This window comes from Triticum dicoccoides, chromosome 3B (assembly GCF_002162155.2).
Source record: "Triticum dicoccoides isolate Atlit2015 ecotype Zavitan chromosome 3B, WEW_v2.0, whole genome shotgun sequence".
Lineage (NCBI taxonomy): Eukaryota > Viridiplantae > Streptophyta > Magnoliopsida > Poales > Poaceae > Triticum > Triticum dicoccoides.
In genome coordinates, this window is record NC_041385.1 from 25065689 (window position 1) to 25073486 (window position 7798).

Here is a 7798-nt window from a genome sequence, read left to right on the forward strand (position 1 = left end):
TGCATGTGATGTTTATCCTTTATGCATCTTATTCTGCTTTGATTGATGGTAGCATTATAAGATGATGTCTCACTAAATTTCAAGGTATAAGTGTTCTCCCTGAGTATGCACTGTTGCCAAAGTTCGTCGTGCTGAGACAACACATGTTGATCGGGTGTGATAAGCTCAACGTTCAACTACAATGGGTGCAAGCTAGTTTTGCACACGTAGAAATACTTGGGTTAAACTTGACGAGCCTAGCATATGCAGATATGGCCTCGGAACATTGAGACCGAAAGGTCGAGCATGAATCATATAGTAGATATGATCAACATAGTACCTGATATGATTACGCATCTCACGTGATGATCGGTTCTGGTTTAGTTGATTTGGATCACGTGATCACTTAGATGATTAAAGGGATGTCTATCTAAGTGGGAGTTCTTAAGTAATATGATTAATTGAACTTAAATTTATCATGAACTTAGTACCTGATAGTATTCTGCTTGTTTATGTTGTTGTAGATAGATGGCCCTTGTTGTTGTTTCGTTGAATTTTAATGCGTTCCTTGAGAAAGCAAAGTTGAAAGATGATGGTAGAAATTACACGGACTGGGTCCGTAACTTGAGGATTATCCTCATTGCTGCACAGAAGAATTACATCCTGAAAGCACCGCTGGGTGCCAGGCCTGCTGCAGATGCAACTGACGACGTTAAGAACGTCTGGCGGAGCAAAGCTGGTGACTACTCGATAGTTCAGTGTGCCATGCTTTACGGCTTAGAACCAGGACTTCAACGATGTTTTGAACATCATGGAGCATATGAGATGTTCCAGGAGTTGAAGTTAATATTTCAAGCAAATGCCCCGATTGGGAGATATGAAGTCTCCAATAAGTTCTATAGCTGCAAGATGGAGGAGAATAGTTCTGTGAGTGAATATATACTCAAAATGTCTGGGTATAATAATCACTTGATTCAACTGAGAGTTAATCTTCTGGATGATAGTGTCATTGATAGAATTCTTCAATCACTTCCACCAAGCTACAAGAGCTTCATGATGAACTATAATATGCAAGGGATGAACAAGACAATTCCCGAGCTCTTCGGAATGCTAAATGCTGCGGAGGTAGAAATCAAGAAGGAGCATCAAGTGTTGATGGTCAACAAGACCAGCAGTTTCAAGAAAAAGGGTAAAGGGAAGAAGAAGGGGAACTTCAAGATAGCTAAGAACATGAGAGTATGAGATAATACATAAAAAAACTAGATATATGTTGGCAAGTTCCTATTTAATCTACTGGCTAATCCAGTTAATAGGCTGATTCCCTGATTAATCGGTACTCCCAACCCGACCGAGCAGCTACCAGCTACTGACTTCCTGAACAATGATCCTAACGTTCAGATCGGACGGAAAAACATAAATATTTGCATCTCATCTAGGACAAAAACAAGGATGAAATCACCGTGGAAACTTGCAAATGATCCATGGATCGGAGGAGAAACTTACCAAGGATGAAGATGCACAGATCAAACGAACGAAATCCATGAAGAAACAAAACAGAGAGAGATGAGAGTTTGGGGCGCAAGGTGGACGAGGAAGAAGACTCCCTTGCACCGGAGGCGTCAATATATGAATTTGGAAGCCATACGACCGCTCATACGAGCGCTACCATTCATATGGAACATCGTCTTGTGTTCAAGCCGCACGATTTAGGGTTTGCGTACCTGGTCGACCGCCCATACGAGCGCTACTGCTCATATGAAAGGCCGTCAATCTCTGTAGAGGTGAAAATCATTCGTGGAAGGGCTTCATACGAGAACTCATAGCGGCGCAGTTACCCGTATGAAAGGCCGTCGTTCGCTCTATTCATTTTCTCTTTTTGTCCATGGCATCATACGACCGCTCATGCGGGCATGCGCCATCTCACAGAATGCCATACTGTGATGTGGACTTCGTCAACGATTTCAACTAGGGTGCCATACAATCGCGCATACGGGCTCTTGTGATCGCATGAAATGACGTCGACCGCTCTGGTCTTCTTCCATGCTTCCTCCTTATTTCCATGTGGGCGCTCATATGAGCCCATGAGCTCGTATATTGTGTCGTCTTTCTCTCTGCCCTTTTTCTCCTAATTCTCTTCACCTTTCATCTCTATTTGATATTTCTCCTATGACATAAAGTGAAAAGAAACTTTTTCCAGAGTTATTCATCAAATTCTTTGTGAGAGCAAATTAATATATCAAAATTTTAACTTAATGATGGTTGCCTCCCATTAAGTCTTGGTTTTTAGGTTGCTGAGCTCAACCTCATACCTCAATCAACTTTTCAGGTTACTGGGATTATCCTTACTTATGATACGTCTCCAACGTATCTATAATTTTTTATTGTTCAATGCTATTATAGTATCAATCTTGGATGTTTTATATGTAATTATATATCATTTTTTGGGAGTAAGCTATTAGCCAGTGCCTAATGTCAGATGCTATTTTTTTTTACTATTTTTGGCTTTTCAGAAAATCAATATCAAACAAAGTCCAAACGAGAAAAAACATTGGATTAATTTTTTCTGGACTAGAAGAGACGGTAGAAGGTTCGGGAGAAGACCTGAAGAGCAATAGGGAGCGACAAGCTCGGGAGGCGCGCACCAGGGGGCATCTCCTAGGCTTGTGGGCCCCTTGTGGAACCTCTTGACCTAATTCCGCCTCTATAAATTCTCAAATATTCCCCTGACAACAGAGAGCCACCCAAAATACTTTGGCCACCGCTACAAGTTTCTGTTCCCACGAGATCCCATCTGGATGCCTTCTCAGGTACTCTATCAGAGGGGGAATCGATTACGGAGGGGCTCTACATCAACCTTGCTGCCCTTCCGATGATGCGTGCGTAGTTTACCACAGACCTACGGGTCCATAGCTAGTAGCTAGATGGCTTCTTCTCTCTCTTTGATCTTCAATACAATGTTCTCCTCGATGTTCTTGGAGATCTATTCGGTGTTATGATTTTTTGCGGTGTGTTTGTTGGGATCCGATGAACTATGAGTTTATGATCAGATTTATCCATGAATATTACTTGAGCTTTCTTTGAACTCTCTTATGCATGATTGTTATAGCTTTGTATTTCTCTCCGATCTATTGATTCGGTTTGGCCAACTAGATTGATTTTTCTTGTAATGGGAGAGGTGCTTTGTGATGGGTTCGATCTTGCGGTGCTCAATCCCAATGACAGAAGGGGACATGACATGCATTTGTATCATTGCCATTAAGGATAAAAAGATGGGGTTTATTCATGCATGAGTTTACTTTGTCTACATCATGTCATCTTGCTTAAGGCGTTACTCCATTCTTTATGAACTTAACACTCTAGATGCATGCTGGATAGCGGGCGATGTGTGGAGTAATAGTAGTAGATGCAGAATCATTTCAGTATACTTGTCTCAGACATGATACCTATATACATGATCATTGCCTTCGATATCGTCATGATTGTTTGCTTTTCTATCAATTGTCCAACAGTAATTTGTTTACCCACCGTATCCTATTTTCAAGAGAGAAGCCTCTAGTGAAAACTATGGCCCCCGGGTCTACTTTCTATCATATATTGAAATCAAAAATATCTTGCTGCAATTTTCCTTTATTTATTTTATTTTGTGTTTTAATTATCTATCTATCACCATACAATTTAATCTTGCGAGTAACTGTCGAGGGATACAACCCCTTGTTCGCGTTGGGTGCAATGATTTGTTATTTTGTGTGTAGGTACTGCTAACAAGGTGTTGCGTGGTTCTCCTACTACATTGATAACCTTGGTTCTTAACTGAGGGAAATACTTATCTCTATTATACTGCATCATCCTCTCCTCTTCGAGGAAATCCCAACGCAGCTCACAAGTAGCAACTTACCGCACATACTCGCCGAGGTGGTGGAATATATATACTTCTCCTTCCCTCATGACTTCTTTGGGAAGTATCTTACTATTTCCTCGCCATAAATTCTGGAGGTGACTTTTCCCTCTGCGCAATCCAACACTTCACTTGCGGTATTAAAAAATGATCAGTCGAGAATAATGGATAATTTTTCAACTTCAAGCATATCAAGAATAACAAAGTCAGTAGGTATAATATGCCCATCTAGTCTTAGTGGCATGTTTTTGGCTACTCTATTGTCTTCTTTGTAGACTTATCTACCACCTGCAAGGTTATACCAGTAGGCACACATTCTCCCAAGTTTAACTTGTTATACAAAGCTACAGACATTACACTCACCCATACTCCAACATCACAAAGATCATTGTTTATATCAAGATTGCCAACTGTACAAGATATGGTAGGTATACCTAGGTCTCCTAGCTTTTTCGGTATCTTTTCTTCAAAGAGGTATTCTGTTATCGTGACCACCTGTTTTTTGGATGCAAACTTCTCTTATTGTTAACAATGTCACGCATGAACTTAGCAAAGGTAGGAATTTTCAGTATATCAGTTACATACAAAGAACCTTTAAGATCAGCTATAGCTTGTAGAAAAGAAGAATAGAGTGCATAAATTGAAGATGGTCTTGCAGCTTTAGGGTAAGGGAGGGTTTTGTGGTTTACCTTTATCATTTTCTTTTCCCTTCTCATTACCTGTTTCTTTATTTTTCGAAGCTTGGCTTCTTTCTTCCCTCGTTGGATAAAGTGGTCTAGTGTTCTGTTCTACCCTTGGTTCTTTAGTTCTTTCAACTTCTGGTGCCGCTTCTTCTTTGTTATTATCACCTTCTACCGTTTCTACACCGGGATCAACATATTTGTTGCTTTCATTATTTTGTGCATCTTGATGAGCCTATTTGTCTGGTTCTTCCTCTCCAAACAGGAGTTCTCTGTTTTCTTGAGTTTGGTTCTGACTTTCTCTTCTCGTTTCTGCTTGCTCCTTCTCATACCATTTCGGTCCTTTAGGGTCCTACGTTCTTTTACCACTACGAGTTTCAATTTCAGTAGTAGAAACAAGGTTATCTTTATCTAATTGAGCAATCAAAGATTGAGTTCCATAAATTTAGAACATTGGGTTTCTATTATGTGAGAGTGTTTATCAAGATTCTTTACCGCACAACTTAACCCTTCTACCTCTTGAGAAAGGTAGGCTATAACCTTCTCATTATGATGGTTGCATCTTCGAAAATCTCTATTGGAGTTGTCTTGGTGGAACTTGAACTTATTCATCGTCTCTTGAAGTTCATCCTCCTGCTGGTAGATACTATTTATATCCATTTTTCATTTATAACTTAGTTCAACAGGTTTACCTTTTTCTTGAATCACCTTCTTAAATTCTTCCATGTCTTGCCCAACTCTTTCATCTTAAACATAAGAATGTTGGTTTTAAGAACGAGTGATTGCCCTTCTCTAACCCTTACGTCCCAACCAGAGAGCGGATGACTAATGTTTTCCACTTATTGGAGTATGATATATTTGCCGGATTGGCTTTGTTGGCTTCTTAATATTCCATTGATCTTTAGCAATCATAATTTTTTCAATTAATGTTGTTCCCTCTTCAAGAGTTAAATTTATGAAACATCCTCCTGCACTTAATCAAGAACTGATTTTGATTCATCATTAATTCCATGATATCATATGAAGTAGAACATGTTCAGCATAACCATGGTTGGGGCAATGGTTCAAAAATTAAAATATCTCCCCCCGGCTCTATATAGACTTTCCGCACCTTCTTGGGCAAATAAAGTGATATTCCTTCATAATTTGGTAATCTCTGAGCCTGGAAGGAATTTAACCATAAATGTTTCTGCACACATTACCCAGCTGGTTATACTCCCATAACGTAATCCATTATACCAAATTTTAGCAACATCCTTAAGAGAAAACCTGAAGAGTCTCAGTAAAACAAATTCTCGGGACACATCCACTAATTTAAAAGTACCACATAAAGTGTCAAAGAACATAAGGTGTGCTTGACGGTCCTCATCTTCAGTTCCCGCAAAGGCATGATGTTTAGCTTCCATGACTAGATCATAATCAATCAATTGCTCTTTAGCATAATGTGTAGGATATATATTGGGAGATCTCGGGATCATAACTGGAGCACAATAACCTCTCACAGTCTTCCTTGGTTTTTGAGTAATCGACATATATGCAAATAAACTGTTAAGCTCAACGGTCTTATTATTTTTGTGCTTTTCTATTAATGAAGCTTGTTGCTCCTGGGGAAAACACGCAATATAATCTGGCAAATACGTTCTTCCAGAATGAGTAGAGCCCCTCTCACTTACAGGAAGCATCTATAATAATAACACCTACAAAAACAGTTACAAAACAAATATTCTACCCTTAGCTCCCCGGCAACGGCACCAAAAAATGCCTTGATGCCTACAAGCCAGACAAGGTGGTGTAGCACTTTGGTGGAAGTATCCCAATTAGTTATCGTCCCAACAAAGAGCAGAGAAGAGTATTTATATTAGCGCCTCTGTCACACACAAGGTGTCACAATTCTCGTGCATTTCGTGTGGTTAGCCGTATCCGTGCATTTCGCAGGCTAGAGCAGAAGGGGGCTCTTCTGGCAGCGCGTGCATGATCCGTTTCACGCGCGAAAGCACATTGTGCCTTACGACATGCACATCATCCATGAATACAATGTGAACTCATTAGTGTATCGATGGTACACCATCTAGACCATCGTAGCCAAGTTTTGTAAAGGGTTGATCGGCCGGAGGCTTTGTAACCATTGAGTGCGGTAGCCGTGAAGATCGTAAGTTTTGCTTCTTCTTGCCGAACTTGTTGATTGGTTCATTCATTCACTCATTGCTCTACATATTGTGTAGCATGTACGCGTTGCCGCGATGTACCACAAGTTAGAGGGCAAACCATTTATGCACATACATTACTGGATGAAGCTCAAGGGGCAGTATGTGTCGGATGACATGATCCGTTCATGAAAAACATGTTAAACATCTGGTTAATCTCGTTGAATTTGAACTGTTTCTCTTTGAACTTGAACTATTGTTGTACTAGATTTATTTGCATGCTATATATGGACGATTTGTGCTATTTTCTATCCAAACTTTGATGAATTCCGTCGTGTTTGATGAACGTACAAGATCCTCTTTGATTCAAAGGATCTTCATATATCGGAAATTTGCAAGATCAAAACTCATAAGCAAGGAAAGAAAACAAATGAAAACCCATGTACTTCTATGTATTCAATTGCCAGCATTCATGGGGTCCTATATGTCACTTGTACAACTAAAGCTCAATCATGTCTCATATATGGAGTATTTAGCATACATGCACAGAACAGATAGCCCCTCCAAAGGCACTTTTTACTGCCCATCTGCTCTGCTAGCTAGCTGATCCTCTTGATCCCAACAGCACAAATACAAAACAAAACAAAGTTGTCTCTCTCTTGTTCTTCGTCCTCCTGATCTATCTACCCTAAACTCGCAGTACTACTACTTGACAAGAGCATGCAGTGCGCCATCCTGCTGCTGCATGCTAGCAGCTAGCTAGCCCTCAAAGGCTAAGTAAGCATGCATGCATGCACCTGTAGGACCCCTAGCTGGCCACCTCTTGTGCTTGTGCATACCCTTCTCAACTAAATACCCAGCCAGGGCTTTGTAAGAGGTGCCCTTGTCTTTATTACTCCTCTCTCTCCTTCCTCAAGCTGCATGCATGCCCTACAAAGCCAGCCACAGGATGAGAGAGGGGCGAGAGAAGGATGGATGCAAGCAAAGGACATACTACTAGGCCTAGCTATTACCTATATACATGAGTGCAGATGTGTGTGCATGTGTGATGTTTTGTGTGTTTGCTTGCACAAGATCTATAAAGAGAGAGAGAGAGAGAG